This window comes from Anolis carolinensis, unplaced genomic scaffold, assembly GCF_035594765.1.
Source record: "Anolis carolinensis isolate JA03-04 unplaced genomic scaffold, rAnoCar3.1.pri scaffold_12, whole genome shotgun sequence".
Taxonomy (NCBI): Eukaryota; Metazoa; Chordata; class Lepidosauria; order Squamata; family Dactyloidae; genus Anolis; species Anolis carolinensis.
The window spans coordinates 21,442,730-21,457,315 of record NW_026943823.1 but is presented as its reverse complement, the minus strand read 5'-3'; the positions used below and the strand labels follow the sequence as shown (position 1 = coordinate 21,457,315).

Sequence of the window (14,586 nt, the reverse complement as noted above, 5' to 3'; positions counted from 1 at the left end):
ATAATAATAATAATAATGAAAAAAAGTATGTCATTATAAGAAATAGATAAATAAGACATTTATTATTTTTACAAGAAGAAATAGAATAACAATCATTTATTGTATTATTATTATATGTACTATATATTATAACATTATATATTATTATATTACTATGTATATTATATCACGATATAGTACAATATGTTATTTAATACCAATGGTATAATATAGTGGTGGTATAAGATTAGAATAGATCAAGGAGAAAGATTTATTGGATGATAATAATAAAATAGATAAATATGTCATAAGAAATAGATAAGACATTTATTACTATTACAAGAAGAAATAGAATAAGAATTATTTATTTCATTATTATCATATATACTATTATTATAACATTATATATTTTTATAATACTATGTATATTATATCACGATATAGTACAATATGTTATTTAATACCAATAGTATAATATAGTGGTGGTATAAGATTAGAATAGATCAAGGAGAAAGATTTATTGGATAATAATAATAATAATAAAACAGATAAATATGTCATTATAAGAAATAGATAAATAAGACATTTATTATTATTACTAGAAGAAATTGAATGAGAATTATTTATTATTATTATATATACTAGTATTATAAAATTATATATTATTATAATACAATAGAGTCTCACTTATCCAACATAAACGGGCCGGCAGAATGTTGGATAAGCGAATATGTTGGATAGTAAGGAGAGCTTAAGGAGAAGCCTATTAAACATCAAATTAGGTTATGATTTTACAAATTAAGCATCAAAACATCATGTTATACAACAAATTTGACAGAAAAAGTAGTTCAATACACAGTAATGTTATGTTGTAATTACTATATTTAGGAATTTAGCACCAAAATATCACAATATATTGAAAACATTGCCTACAAAAATGCCTTGGATAATCCAGAACCTTGGATAAGCGAGGCTTGGATAAGTGAGACTCTACTGTAAATATTATGTCATTATAAAAATAGATAAATAAGATATTTATTATTATTATAAGAAGAAATGGAATAAGAATTGTTTATTGTATTATTATATATACAGTAGAGTCTCACTTATCCAGGCTTCACTTATCCAAGTTTCTGTATTATCCAAGGCAGTCTGCCTTTTAGTAGTTATTGTTTTTGTAGTAAATGTTGCAATGTTTTGGTGCTAAATTTGTAAAAACAATAATATTTGTGTGTCTCACTGTATATGATTGTAAAGGCACTGAATGTTTGCCTATGTACGTAAATGCTGTAATCCGCTCTGAGTCCCCTTGGGGAGAAGGACGGAATATAAATAGAGTGTATTATTATTATTATTGTATGACACCGCAAGCAAGATAGATATGCTGGATTTCATTTCACAAAATCACAAGTCAAACACTTCTCAAGTGTCTAGGACTGTGTGATGTATTTTCGGATGATGTGTGCAGATCCCAATCGGGTGGCCTTTTGCAGTTGACAGATCGTAATTTTGTCAATGTCTATTGTTTCCAAATGCCGGCTGAGATCTTTTGGCACGGCACCCAGTGTGCCCATCACCACCGGGACCACCTGCACTGGTTTCTGCCAGAGTCTTTGAAGTTCAATCTTGAGGTCCTTATTATTATTATTGTTATTATTATTATTATTATTATTATTATTATTATTATTATTGATTTTTAAAAAAACCAAATGGGTGGATTCTTCCATGCCAGTTTACCCTTTTAAAAAAATATGTGAAAGAATTAGATGGCAAATTGCTTTTCTTGCTGTCTCATTGACTTGTTTGTGTTCTCAGTCCTGGACCCCTTTTAATGTAATGGATTCATCCGTCCTGTGGCTCCTCAGGTGAGGCTGATGTCTTCCAAACTGAGTTGTTATTTGGTTCACAGGTGGCATCGTGAGGACCCATGTGCTGAGCTGCGCACAGATGTTTGGGCTGCAAAATCAGCAAATGTGGTAGAGGGATAGCGTTCTATTTTCAAAGGTTTCCAGGAGCCAGTGCTTGACCATTGGGAGCAGAAAGTGAAAAAGAGGAAGGTAATTTCTCTTTAATATAGATACATACCTTTGGGTTTAAACACTGGCTTAGCTTGGACATCTCTTTGGAAGCCGAAGCTCTCCCAATAATGTGGCCTTGGCCTTTGATGGTCTCTTCCAGTACTTTGCATCATCAAAACACCAAGAAGTTCAAGTTGGAGGTTCTGCCTACCAGGGCCTCCTCGACCTTTATGTGGACAAGATTGAGAAGGTTTCCACTGCCTTTTTCAAGCCTCTGAGCAGGTAAGTCTCTGATTTGATTAATAAACATTGCTACAGTATTCTATAGTATGAAGAACAGGTTTGATTAAAAAACATCCTTAGTCTTTTCACATAGAAGAAATCAATTGAAGAGCCTGCCATGAGAAACATACATGAAAAACCAGCATGCTCATAACAAATGATGATAATAATAATAACACTTTATTTATATACCACCCTATCTCCTCAGGGGACTCAGGGAGTTTCCAACATGATCAAAACAATACAATACAATACACATAATCAAACAAAACCATACAGCAATTTAAAATAAAACAGCAAATGTTATTTGCTCTTGATGATGTATTGGCTAGCACATACGCACAGAAAGAAAGCAATTTCAAAGAATCGAAGCTTAAAATGAGATCTCATGAGATCTTTGCTTAGTCTTGTCTGTATTGAATGTTTTTTTATATATGCTGGAACTCAATTGACAGACCCAGTCTTTTAAACTTGAACACGCCTATCTGTATTTTATAATGCGTTTTATGAATGTCCCATGTAAGTTAATTTTTTAACTGATTTATAGTGTATTGTACAATTTTATATATGCTTTTTATTGTAAGCCGCCCTGAGTCCCCTGTTGGGTGAGAAGGGCGGGATATAAATATTGTAATAAATAAATAAATAAAAATGTCTATAAAAACAAGTTAAGTCAATGAACAGGCGTGGCACTCTGAACTTGTCTATGGTCGCTCACCGTGAGCTTATTAGCTTATTATTATAATGCTTGACAATCAGGTTTTTAGGTTTCTTGATGAAAGTATAAGAATTGGCATAGAAATGTAATCTGTTAGAAATCCCACTGTATCCTCATGAGATCTTTGCTTAGTCTTGTCTGTACTGAATGTTTATTATTTAAATATGTGATATATTTTTGTATATATGTAAGGCATTGAATTTTGCCATTTATTATGTTGTAAACCGCCTTGAGTCCCCCCAGGGGTGAGAAAAGTGGCATAGAAATGCAGTTAATGGTTATGTGCCCAAGCTTTTGATGAGTAAATGACAAAGTTGACATGGCCTGATTTAAGGATGAAGCATCAGGATCTCGGACGAATGGACTTAATTATATATATGTTTTTAAGGTTTTTATAATGTGTTTTAACAATGTTATTAATGGATCTGTTTATATTGTTTTGTTTTTATGATTGCATTTTGGGCATTAAATTTTGCCAATTTTTGTAAGCTGGCCTGAGTTCCCTCGGGTGAGAAGGGTGGAGTATAAATGTTGTAAATAAATAAATAATACATTAATATTTAATAATAATAATAATAATAAGCAAGAGATTTACGTTGACTGTCTGGCAAAGAGAAACAGGATCTGCAGTGTTTCAATTGAACTCAACTTGTTGCTTCTCTGTTATTTGGGGGTTTGTGGTAGTGTTCAGGAATTATATTCCTTTGTTTGTTTGGTAGTGGTTATAGTATGGGATTGTTAATTCAAGTTCATTATCCTCGACTCTGCCTTCCATAAAGACAGTCCTTAGCAGGGTTGAAGAACTGGATGTACTATTATTCAGTAAGAGAGGGCAGTACCAACCTGTTTTGTAATTGGTTGAGCCACAATTCAGCCTAATAATTCCAGTTTAGCAAAAGACGAATGGTGAACAGATCTCAGATTTTGACAAGCCAAATCAATAAAACCTCAAAGCAACAGCAGTGTGCTTTAGGGCCACTTATTACCTGAGCATGTTGAAGTTGGTTTCAGTTATATGCAGAGATTTTGCATACAAAGAATCACACTGGGAGACCTAGCGATGCATTAAAAAAATTCTCTCTTGACTTCCTGTACCATTCTATTTTCTACAACAGAAAAAAATATGGTTTCAGATTATACGTGAAAATCATTTTATACTAGCTTGGGTACTCGGCATTGCCCAGCTTATTTGAAATTTTATTTTATTTTATTTTACAAAATGCATAAGGTTGATCTACAACTCGCATCATGCCAGGTTAAGTCCCTGAAACTCCACCTGCAGTTAAAGTTTGTCATTTTGGGCAAGTTTGCTCTAGATCAGTCCCCAGGTGGGTCCAGAAATCCCAGCCAGTTTACCAGCTGTTAGGATTTATTGGAGTTGAAGGCCAAAACATCTGGGGACCCACAGGTTGAGAACCACTGTTCTAGAGGCATTGATGGGTTCAGTATGCTCTCTGGCTGTAGGGTAAACTACATCTCCCACCATGGTGGGTCAATCACCCTCAATTCCCTCCATTAGGTTCAGTTGGTCATGGGGATTCTGTGTGCCAAGTTTGGTTCAGAACCATCATCGGTGGTGGTCACAGTGTCTCTGGATATAAGTGAATTACAACTCCCAGAAATTAAGGTCGGTCCCCCACTCCCAAACCCCTCCAGTATGTTCCGTTGGTCATGGTGGTTCTGTGTGCCAAGTTTGATCCAGGTCCATTGTCGGTGTGGTTCAATTTGTTGTAGGTGAACTACAACTCCCAAAACTCGAGGTCTATCCCTCTCAAACCCCTCCAATATTCAAATTTGGGTGTATCAAGCATGTGTGCATCATTGTTTGAGTTCATGGTGCTCTCTAGATGTAGGTGAACTACAACTCCCCCACATCAAGGTGAATTCCCCCCAAAGCCCTCCAGTATACTTATATTCTCGAGTATAAGCCTAGTTTTTCAGTCCTTTTTTTAAGACTGAAAAAGCCCTGCTCCTGGTTGGCTTATATTTGGGTCAGCTCGAGAATATATGGTACATTTATTATTTTTCTCTATTATTATTGGTATTATTACATTTATTATTCTCTATTATTGTTGCTACTATTACATTTATTTTACTCTATTTTTATTATTAATAATACATTTTATATTTCACTCTGATCTTATTATTATTACATGTATTATTTTCCTGTATTTATTATTATTATTACATGTATTATTTTATTCTATTATTATTAAAAGGATACATACGCACATTTACATCGAAGAAGATGAGAATAATGATTTAATCAGAGTTGGACAGTCTTATCTTAAATTTGAGCTTTATGCAAATATTCAAAAGCATTTAACCTACTGATGCCTCAATTAATGTAATTTTATTGGTATCTATCCTTATTTCTGAAATTTACCACTCTTGGCTTATACTGGAGTCAATGTTTTAACCTCAATTAATTTAGCCTCAATTAATGTAATTTTTTTTCGTGTCAGGAGCAACCGGAGTTGTTTCTGGAGTGAGAGAATTGGCCGTCTGCAAGGACGTTGCCCAGGGGACTCTGCCCAGATGTTTTTTGATGTTTTTACCATCCTTGTGGGAGGCGTCTCTCATGTCCCCGCATGGAGCTGGAGCTGATAGAGGGAGCTCATCCGCGCTCTCCCTGGGTGGGATTCGAACCTGGCAGCCTTCAGGTCAGCAACCCAACCTTCAAGTCACGAGGCTTTTATCCCCTAGGCCATCGGAGGCTCAGTTAATTAATGTAATTTTATTAGTATCTATTTTTATTTCTGAAATTTACCACTCTGCTTATACTTGGGTCAGTGTTTTCCCAGGTTTTTTTTGTCGTAAAATTAGATGCCTCGGCTTATATTCGGGTCGGCTTATACTCGAGTATATATGGTATGTTGCAAGCAAGGTGTTTTCTGGTCTGGGGACTCTTGTTCTTGCAAAAAGCTGGACTGGGTTGCTTCATATATTACACTGAATGTCCCTGGTCAGAACTATAAAGAGACACAAAGACATTTTGCTGAAAAGGATGATTCCCCAGGACCGTGGCTGAGCACCTGCTTTTCCCAGAGAAGGCTCAATACCTTATATCTCTAGTTAAAAGGATCAGGTGGCAGCTGATAGGATTAAAAGGATGATTCCCAGTCTGTTAAGCCTGAGCCCTTAGACATTCAAATAATTGTGCGTCAGCGGCTGAATAACTCCGGCTTAACTGGAGTTGCTACCTGGCAACTCCCACAAAACCTGCAGCCCAAAGTCGTATTTCACGCACCACTTGGAGGCATTAGCCTTTTTCTCTCCTCCCAGCCTCTGCTAAAAGAAAGATTATCACTGAAATGTGAATTGATGTCTGGGATAAGTGTGCTAAATGCCAGGCTGAGAGGAGGGCCGGCTTCATCTGTTGCCTGCAGCTGCTCGGCAGCTAATGATCCCTTTTCGCCTTTTGTGTCTTTCTGGGGACGTAAAAATAATCATCCCTTGTGAAGCAACACACACAGAAGGCGCTTCCAGCTCAGCACACATTGGAGGTGGACTTGTGCTTGGCATTGAGGATGCCTTATTTGCAAAAAGGGAAGGACAGAGAGCATGAGAGGGATGGAGCCTCAGGGCTCAAGGTTGCAAGAGCAAGTGTCAGAAGGAGATGCAGTCATTAACTTTGTTCTTAAGTCACTGTTAATGAAAGCTCAGAAAGCAGTCTGTTAATTTGTGTTGTCGAAGGGTTCTTGTATGTCTTTCGGGCTGTCTGGCCATGTTCCAGAAGCATTCCCTCCTGACGTTTCGCCCACATCTATGGCAGTCATCCTCAGAGGCTGTGAGGCATGGATAAACTAGGCAAGGAAAGGAAAAAATATATATCTGTGGAGAGTCCAGGGTGTGACAAGAGTCCTTTGTCACTGGGAAGCCAGCATTAATGTTTCAGTTAATCATCCTAATTAGCATTGGAAAGGTTTTGTCTCTTGCCTGGAGGACATGTGGACAACTTCAACAGAAAGGAGGAAACCATAAAAATGAACAAAATCTGGCTACCAGTATTTAAAAAAACTCTAAAATCAAAACAGTAGATGGGAAGCAACACTCTGAGGGCAGAGGAGCCCCAAGGATGGCTAATGACTGAACAAAAGATGCCCTCCAGGCAAGAGACAAAACCTTCCAATGCTAATTAGGGTAATAAACTGAAACATTAATGCTGGCTCCCAGTGACAAGCAAAGTACCTGTATTCTAAATACATGAAGTTTGTGAGTAAAGCAGCTATGTCACTTTTAAAGACGTCTGCTTATTTTTGTCTCTTGAGAGCATGATTTAATGGCAAATATATTTTAAGGGAAAGTAGATGATTTTGGGCAACTGAAAGAACACTTCTGAAATTCTGCTATATATGTGTCAAGTATTAGTGATCCTTTTTTGATCCTTTTTTAATCGCAGTTTTCCTACTTTCTATACAATCAAATATTCTCACTCTTTTGATGTTAATTTACTCTATCTTATAAGGTAAAACTTCAATAAAAATATATTTAAAGACAAAGAAATTACGTTACGATTTTACAAATTAAGCACCAAAACATCATATTTTACAACAAATAGACAGAAAAAGCAGTTCAATACACGGTAACGTTATGTAGCCATTACTGTATTTACAGTAGAGTCTCACTTATCCAACACTCGCTTATCCAACGTTCTGGATTATCCAATGCATTTTTGTAGTCAATGTTTTCAATATATCATGATATTTTGGTGCTAAATTCGTAAATACAGTAATTACTACATAGCATTACTGTGTATTGAACTACTTTTTCTCTCAAATTTGTTGTATAATATGATGTTTTGGTGCTTAATTTGTAAAATCATAACCTAATTTAATGTTTAATAGGCTTTTCCTTAATCTCTCCTTATTATCCAAGATATTCGCTTATCCAACGTTCTGCCAGCCCGTTTACGTTGGATAAGCGAGACTCTACTGTACTAATTTAGCACCAAAACATCACAATGTATTGAAAACATTGACTACAAAAAACTTGGACTACTAACAAATTGACTACAAATAAAGATAGAATTGCATAAAATGAACTTACAGTAACAACATTGTCGGAAATTAAATCCGTAAAAAATTCAGTCCTTGTTGCCTAGAGAAACAGCTGTGGATACGGGCGGGAGGCTGATTGCATTGTATAATCCAGAATGTTGGATAAGCCAATGTTGGATAAGTGAGACTCTACTGTACTTCATGTTTTAGTAGCTGCTGGTTTAGATTGCAGGTGGGCAATACCAGTACCTTCCACTGGAGGGCAGTGTGCACATGTGCAAATAGGTGCAACCTGTATTGTTTATTGAACTCAATTGTGAAGCTTTATCTTTCCTAAAATAAAATGATCCCCTTTCTGATCCCTGGAGTTTTTTGACCTATTGGTTCCTCCCTTTGAAAGCATCTGGCAGAGCAGGAGATTCTCCCCTACCTCCATGAGAGGATACAAGGAAAGCGCATGTTTTGCACCAAGGCTTGGTTTGTGCAGAGCCTGCCTGTCTTTCCTTGGCTGCCGTTACAGAGACTGCGGCCAGAAATATGCCACTCGTCACTCACAATTGAAAGCTGGAGAACAAAGCTCTGTGTGCCCAAATTGTGGGTTTGGAATTTCACATAATGTTAAGGGAGGAAAATGGAAGCAGATGAATAGATGCTCTGGGGCCCCATATACACACACTGCTGCATAATGCAGTTTGGAACTGTATTATATAGTCAGTGTAGACCAGGTATGGGCAAACTTCGACCCTCCAGGTGTTTTGGACTCCAACTCCCACAATTCCTAACAGCCGGTAGGCTGTTAGGAATTGTGGGAGTTGGAGTCCAAAACACCTGGAGGGTCGAAGTTTGCCCATACCTGGTCTACACTGACTATATAATATTGCAATATTATATATTACTAGCTTTGCCCAACCACGCGTTGCTGTGGCTTATGAGAATCCTTTGTTGGCCAGGTGGAGTAGCAGTGAATAGCCTTGCGGTCTCAAAGCCTGGCCGTTTTCTGGAGTATCTGGAGCTTTTTGTTGTATGAACGTAGAGCCATGGATGAGGGGTTGTGCTGCCAAGTTTAGTGTTTCTGGGATGTGTAGTTTTGTTGTTTTGTCCTAGGCCGAAATTTCATTACCCTTTTATATATATAGACTAGCTGTGCGCAGCCACGCGTTGCTGTGGCGAAGTCTGGTGGTATGGGAAATAAAGTATTGAGGAATTGGTGGTAGTTAAGGTAAAGGGTAAAGGTTTTCCCCTGACATTAAGTCTATTATAAATGCGTTATATATCTTTGTGGAAGGGCCTTGAGTCTGCACTGCCATATAATCCAGTTAAAATCAGATAATTTGTATTTTATAGGCAGTGTGGAAGAGGCCTAAGTGAGGCCTAAATCTGCCTGTCCCCTGGGCTGAGTGGGTTGCTAGGAGACCAAGTGGGTGGAGCTTAGCCTTCTAACTGGCAGCAATTGAATAAACTATTGAATAAACACAGATGTCTATTCTAAACAATGTAATGAACTATATAAAACACAATAGTGGTTCAACACATAAGTAGTACACAATATGTATATTAGAGCATCTTATACATATAACATTCACAGAAACAATACTTAGTCCTAAGGTATATAACTCAAAAGTATCTAACTCAGTATTATATTTTCTGTGAATGTTATATGTATATGATGCTCTAATATACATATTGTGTTTTCTATAGTTCATTACATAGCAATTGGATAAAAACTATTATTCCTCTCCTTGTAATTAGGACTTTATTTTTCTTTTCTTTTTGTTGTATGAACGTAGAGGCATGGATGAGGGGTTGTGCTGCCAAGTTTAGTGTTTCTGGGATGTGTAGTTTTGTTGTTTTGTCCTAGACAGAAATTTCATTACCCTTTTATATATATAGATAGATTCCAAATTCACCTATAGATCTAATTCACAATTGATCTAATGTTTAGATCCAAGCTTTTGTACACCTGGCCCTGGCTTTTGCTCCTTACCGCTTCTTCTTCATGTTGCAGACAAGCGTAGCTGGGTTCCAGTTGGAGAGCAAGGAAAGGCGATTTTCCGCATCCCGTTTGCTTGGCGTTTAAATAACGGCATTCTCTTTGGTAGGCAGAGCGGAGAAGCAAACCATTTCTCCTGTCACCGAGGCCAGGATGATTAGAATAGGTATTAAGGTGGCTTTCAGTCAAGGTACAGCTGAGTAGCCTTTAAGCGGAGGTAATCTCATAATGGAAAACGGGATACGGAATAGATGTTGAATTTAATCCTTCCTGGAATATGTTGGTGCTCGGCTGTTCTGGGTGGGAGGTTTGCTGTTGCCTCTGAACCTGAATTCAAGAGGGAATTATCCACTGCTCAGCTGCTTGACACAAGAGGAAAACTAAACATTAAGCCCAAGTTATTAAAAACATACAAATGCACGTTGGCCTACAAAAGCCATATTGTGGCACCTCCATTTTCGTATTAGGCCAATTAAAACGTACTCTTTGTGCAGACCTTTAAGAGCACAGATTTTACCATAATGTTTGCCCAAGAAAGGCCTTTCCTAGTTTGCTAGACTGCTTTTGGACTCTTTCGCCTCTGTTTTTAATGTATTGTTTATTTAGTTCTTAATGTTTAAACACTATACTAAATATTAGTGCAATTGTGTTTTAATGAGGTAAAGATTTTCCCTTGACGTTAAGTCCAGTCATGTCTGACTCTGGGGGTTGGTGCTCACCTCCATTTCTAAGCCGAAGAGCCGGCGTTGTCCGTAGACACCTCCAAGGTCATGTGGCCACTGGCATGACTGCATGGAGCGCTGTTACCTTCCCACCGGAGCAGTACCTATTGATCTACTCACATTGGCATGTTTTCGAACTGCTAGGTTGGCAGGAGCTGGGGCTAACAGTGGGCGCTCATTCCGCTCCCAGGATTTGAACCTGGGACCTTTCGATCCACAGGTTAAGAGCTCAGCGCTTTAACACACTGTGCCACCACCAGTGTTTTTTAAGATTGTGTTTGCTGTACTCTGTACTATACCGTCCTTTAAGAAACAACTCGAAACGTGGATGTTTAGGTTGGCTTTTGGAGAGACAGCCATTGGATGACCAGCCTCATTATAATTCTATTCTGAATTTTACTAGGTCCTTGTTATTGGGGTATTTTAATCTAATGATTCTATTTTATATTGCTGCTACAGTCCCCCCCACCTATGAAGTTGACTGAACTGCATTGGTGGTTGTTTGATACTATTCTGTTGTATTAACTTTTGTTATATTATCTTATTGTGTTTTAACCTGTGCATTTTGTGCTAATGTATTTGTGTTGTTACTTTTGTAACATTGTGAGCCGCCCTGAGTCCCCGCGGGGAGATGGTGGCAGGGTATAAATAGAGTTTTTTTATTATTATTATTATTATTATTATTATTATTATTATTATTATTATTACGACACAGCAAACAAGATCTAAATGCTGGATTTCGTATCACAAAATCCCAAGTCGAACACTTCCCAAGTGTCTAGGACTGTGCGATGTATTTTCGGATGATGAACACAGATCCCAGCAGGGTGGCCTTTTGCAGTTGGCAGATCGTAATTTTGTCAATGTCTATTGTTTCCAAATGCCGGCTGAGATCTTTTGGCACGGCACCCAGTGTGCCCATCACCACTGGGACCACCTGCACTGGTTTCTGCCAGAGTCTTTGCAGTTCAATCTTGAGGTCCTGAGAGCGGCTGAGTTTTTCCTGTTGTTTTTCGTCAATGCGACTGTCACCTGGGATGGCGACATCAATGATCCAAACCTTTTTCTTTTCCACAACTGTGATGTCTGGTGTGTTGTGTTGCAGAACTTTGTCAGTCTGGATTCGGAAGTCCCACAGTATCTTTGCGTGCTCATTTTCCAATACTTTTGCAGGTTTGTGATCCCACCAGTTCTTTGCTGCTGGGATTATTATTATTATTATTATTGTTATTATTATTATTAAGCTGCCTTGAACCCCAAATTAAAAGAGGCTAAACTTCTTTGGGTTACAGATAGGTTTGCAGCGCAGCCCCAAACTACAACTCCCAGGGTTGCGTAGTAGTGAGCCGGAGCAACTAAAGTGATGCTGAACTTCTGCATTTACCTGAATCTAATTCTAATTCTTGACAACATTTAAGGGAAAGGTTGACTCTAGGCTTTAAGGTTTTTATAATGTGTTTTAACAATGTTTTTAATGGATTTGTTTATATTGTTTTGTTTTTATGATTGCATTTTGGGCATTAAATTTTGCCAATTTTTGTAAGCCGCCCTGAGTCCCCTCGGGTGAGAAGGGCGGGGTATAAATGTTGTAAATAAAAAAATAAAAAAATAAATTTGCAACTCTCATGGCTGGCGGCAGGGGAATGGGCGAGATTGGCAGCCTCTCAGGGCCACCCGGGATCCGCATGTTGTGCAAGGACTTGGAGAGACCAGAGTTCAAATCCCATTTGGCAAGTGCCCACTCTCTCAATGGGGGAGAAGGGCAATGCCAAACCCCTTCGAAATAAAACCCTGTGATAAGCCAAAAACAACTTGAAGGCACACTAGAATGATTAGTAAATAAAACGAGCCGTTGTTTTTCCAGAAGCTAAAGCAGTGGTTCCCAAGCTTTTTTTTTTTTTTGACCAGGGACCACTCTCCAACATTAATACCAAAAGGGTTACGAATCAGTTTTTGGTCAACTATAGATTCGATTTGGTTATTTGGGGTGCCGATTCGGAAAATTGCATTGGATAGACCACATCAGCTGTAGTTTCTGATACAGAACATTTGCCAACCAGTAGTCGCCATCTGCTCGCTCAAAGAAAACTATACAGTAGAGTCTCGCTTATCCAACATAAACGGGGCCGGCAGAATGTTGGATAAGCGAAATGTTGGATAATAAGGAGAGATTAAGGAAAAGCCTATTAAACCTGGTTCTTCAAAAAGGCCTTCGACAATTAACTATTAGGTTAAACTATCTGCCCATCCAACTACAGGTCCTCTCTGCCACTACTATTTTGCACTTTACTGAGAAATCTGCCTCTCCCATTTGATATACTTTGCACTTTGGCCCAGATCCTTGTTTTACTCTTCTGCTTTTAATATCTTATGTTATACGTTGATTATTATGATGGTTTTATTGATATTGATGTTTTATTGTTGGTATAATTGTTTATCATTTTATTGTTGTATGTTTTCGGGCTTGGTCCCCATGTAAGCCGCTCCGAGTCCCCATTGGTTCTGGCCCAATTTACTTAGCCGAACGTATCTTCTCATATGAGCCAGCTAGATCCCTAAGATCATCTGGAGAGGCCCTGCTCTCGGTCCCACCTGCCTCGCAGGCGCGGCTGGTGGGAACGAGGGACAGGGCCTTCTCGGTGGTGGCTCCCCGGCTGTGGAACACCCTCCCCACAAATATCCGACAAGCCCCAACTCTTCTGGGTTTCAGAAAGGCTGTGAAAACATGGCTGTGTGAACAAGCTTTTAACGAGTAATATGATAACGTCGACATGGTCCGATTGAAGGCTGAAGCATGAGGTTTTTAGACAAATTGAGCTAATTTACATATGTTTTAATTTTTATAATGCATTTTAATGATGTATTTTTATAGTTTTAATTGACTGTGTGTACTGTTTTTGTTTTATTGTTGTGTTCTTGGCATTGAATGTTGCCAACTGTGTAAGCCGCCCTGAGTCCCCCCGGGTGAGAAGGGCGGGGTATAAATTCTGGAAATAAATAAATAAATAAATAAATAAATTGGGGAGGTGGGGCGGGGTATAAAAATAAAGTTATTATTATTATTATTATTATTATTATTATTATTATTATTAAACATCAAATTAGGTTATGATTTTACAAATTAAGCACCAAAACATCATGTTATACAACAAATTTGACAGAAAAAGTAGTTCAATACACAGTAATGCTATGTAGTAATTACTGTATTTACGAATTTAGCACCAAAATATCACGATGTATTGAAAAAGTTGACTACAAAAATGCGTTGGATAATCCAGAACATTGGATAAGTGAGACTCTACTGTATTTACTGATCTAGAGCTGGTGTGGTCTATCCAATGCAATTTTCTAAATCAGCACCCCAAATAACCCCAGGAACAGGTCTAAAAGCAAAGACACCAAGGCATTCCTGCCACATAGAACGGCTCCGCTCAGAAGGAGGGAAGGAGGAGGAGAAGCAGCAGTCAGGAGGCTTCTTGTCTTACCTTTCGTGGGAAGTCAGCCTCTCCCCTCCCCACATTCCTGTTGCCTCGGCACTATTTATTTTATTTATATATTTATTTCTAACATTTATATATTGCCCTTCTTACCCAAAGGGACTCGGGGACTAGAAGAGGATTTTGCGAGACCAGTCGCTCTCGTTGCAATGGTGTAGTAACACTTTGGCTGCGGACCTTATTTTAGTTATTTGGGACCAATAGTGGTCCTTGGACCACAGGTTGGGAACCACTGAGCTAAAGGTTTTACTAGAGGCGTTTATACTCCATGTTCAAGCCCATTTCTAGGCCAAGAATAGAGTCAGTAACTAGATTGTGTATCATCCCCACCGCATCTGTTACTCAGGAAGCAAATGTTGAATGTCCTTGTATACATCATC

The 14,586-nt window shown here is 38.2% G+C and overlaps 1 long non-coding RNA gene across 1 annotated transcript; it reads left to right on the top strand.

The window, feature by feature from the left end:
• Positions 1-146: 146 nt before the first annotated feature.
• Positions 147-3,101, top strand: LOC134294094 (uncharacterized). The gene is made up of 3 exons (XR_010001074.1): positions 147-1,610; positions 1,889-2,036; positions 2,158-3,101. It is a non-coding gene; the product is annotated as an uncharacterized LOC134294094 (long non-coding RNA).
• The last annotated feature ends 11,485 nt before the right edge of the window (positions 3,102-14,586 follow it).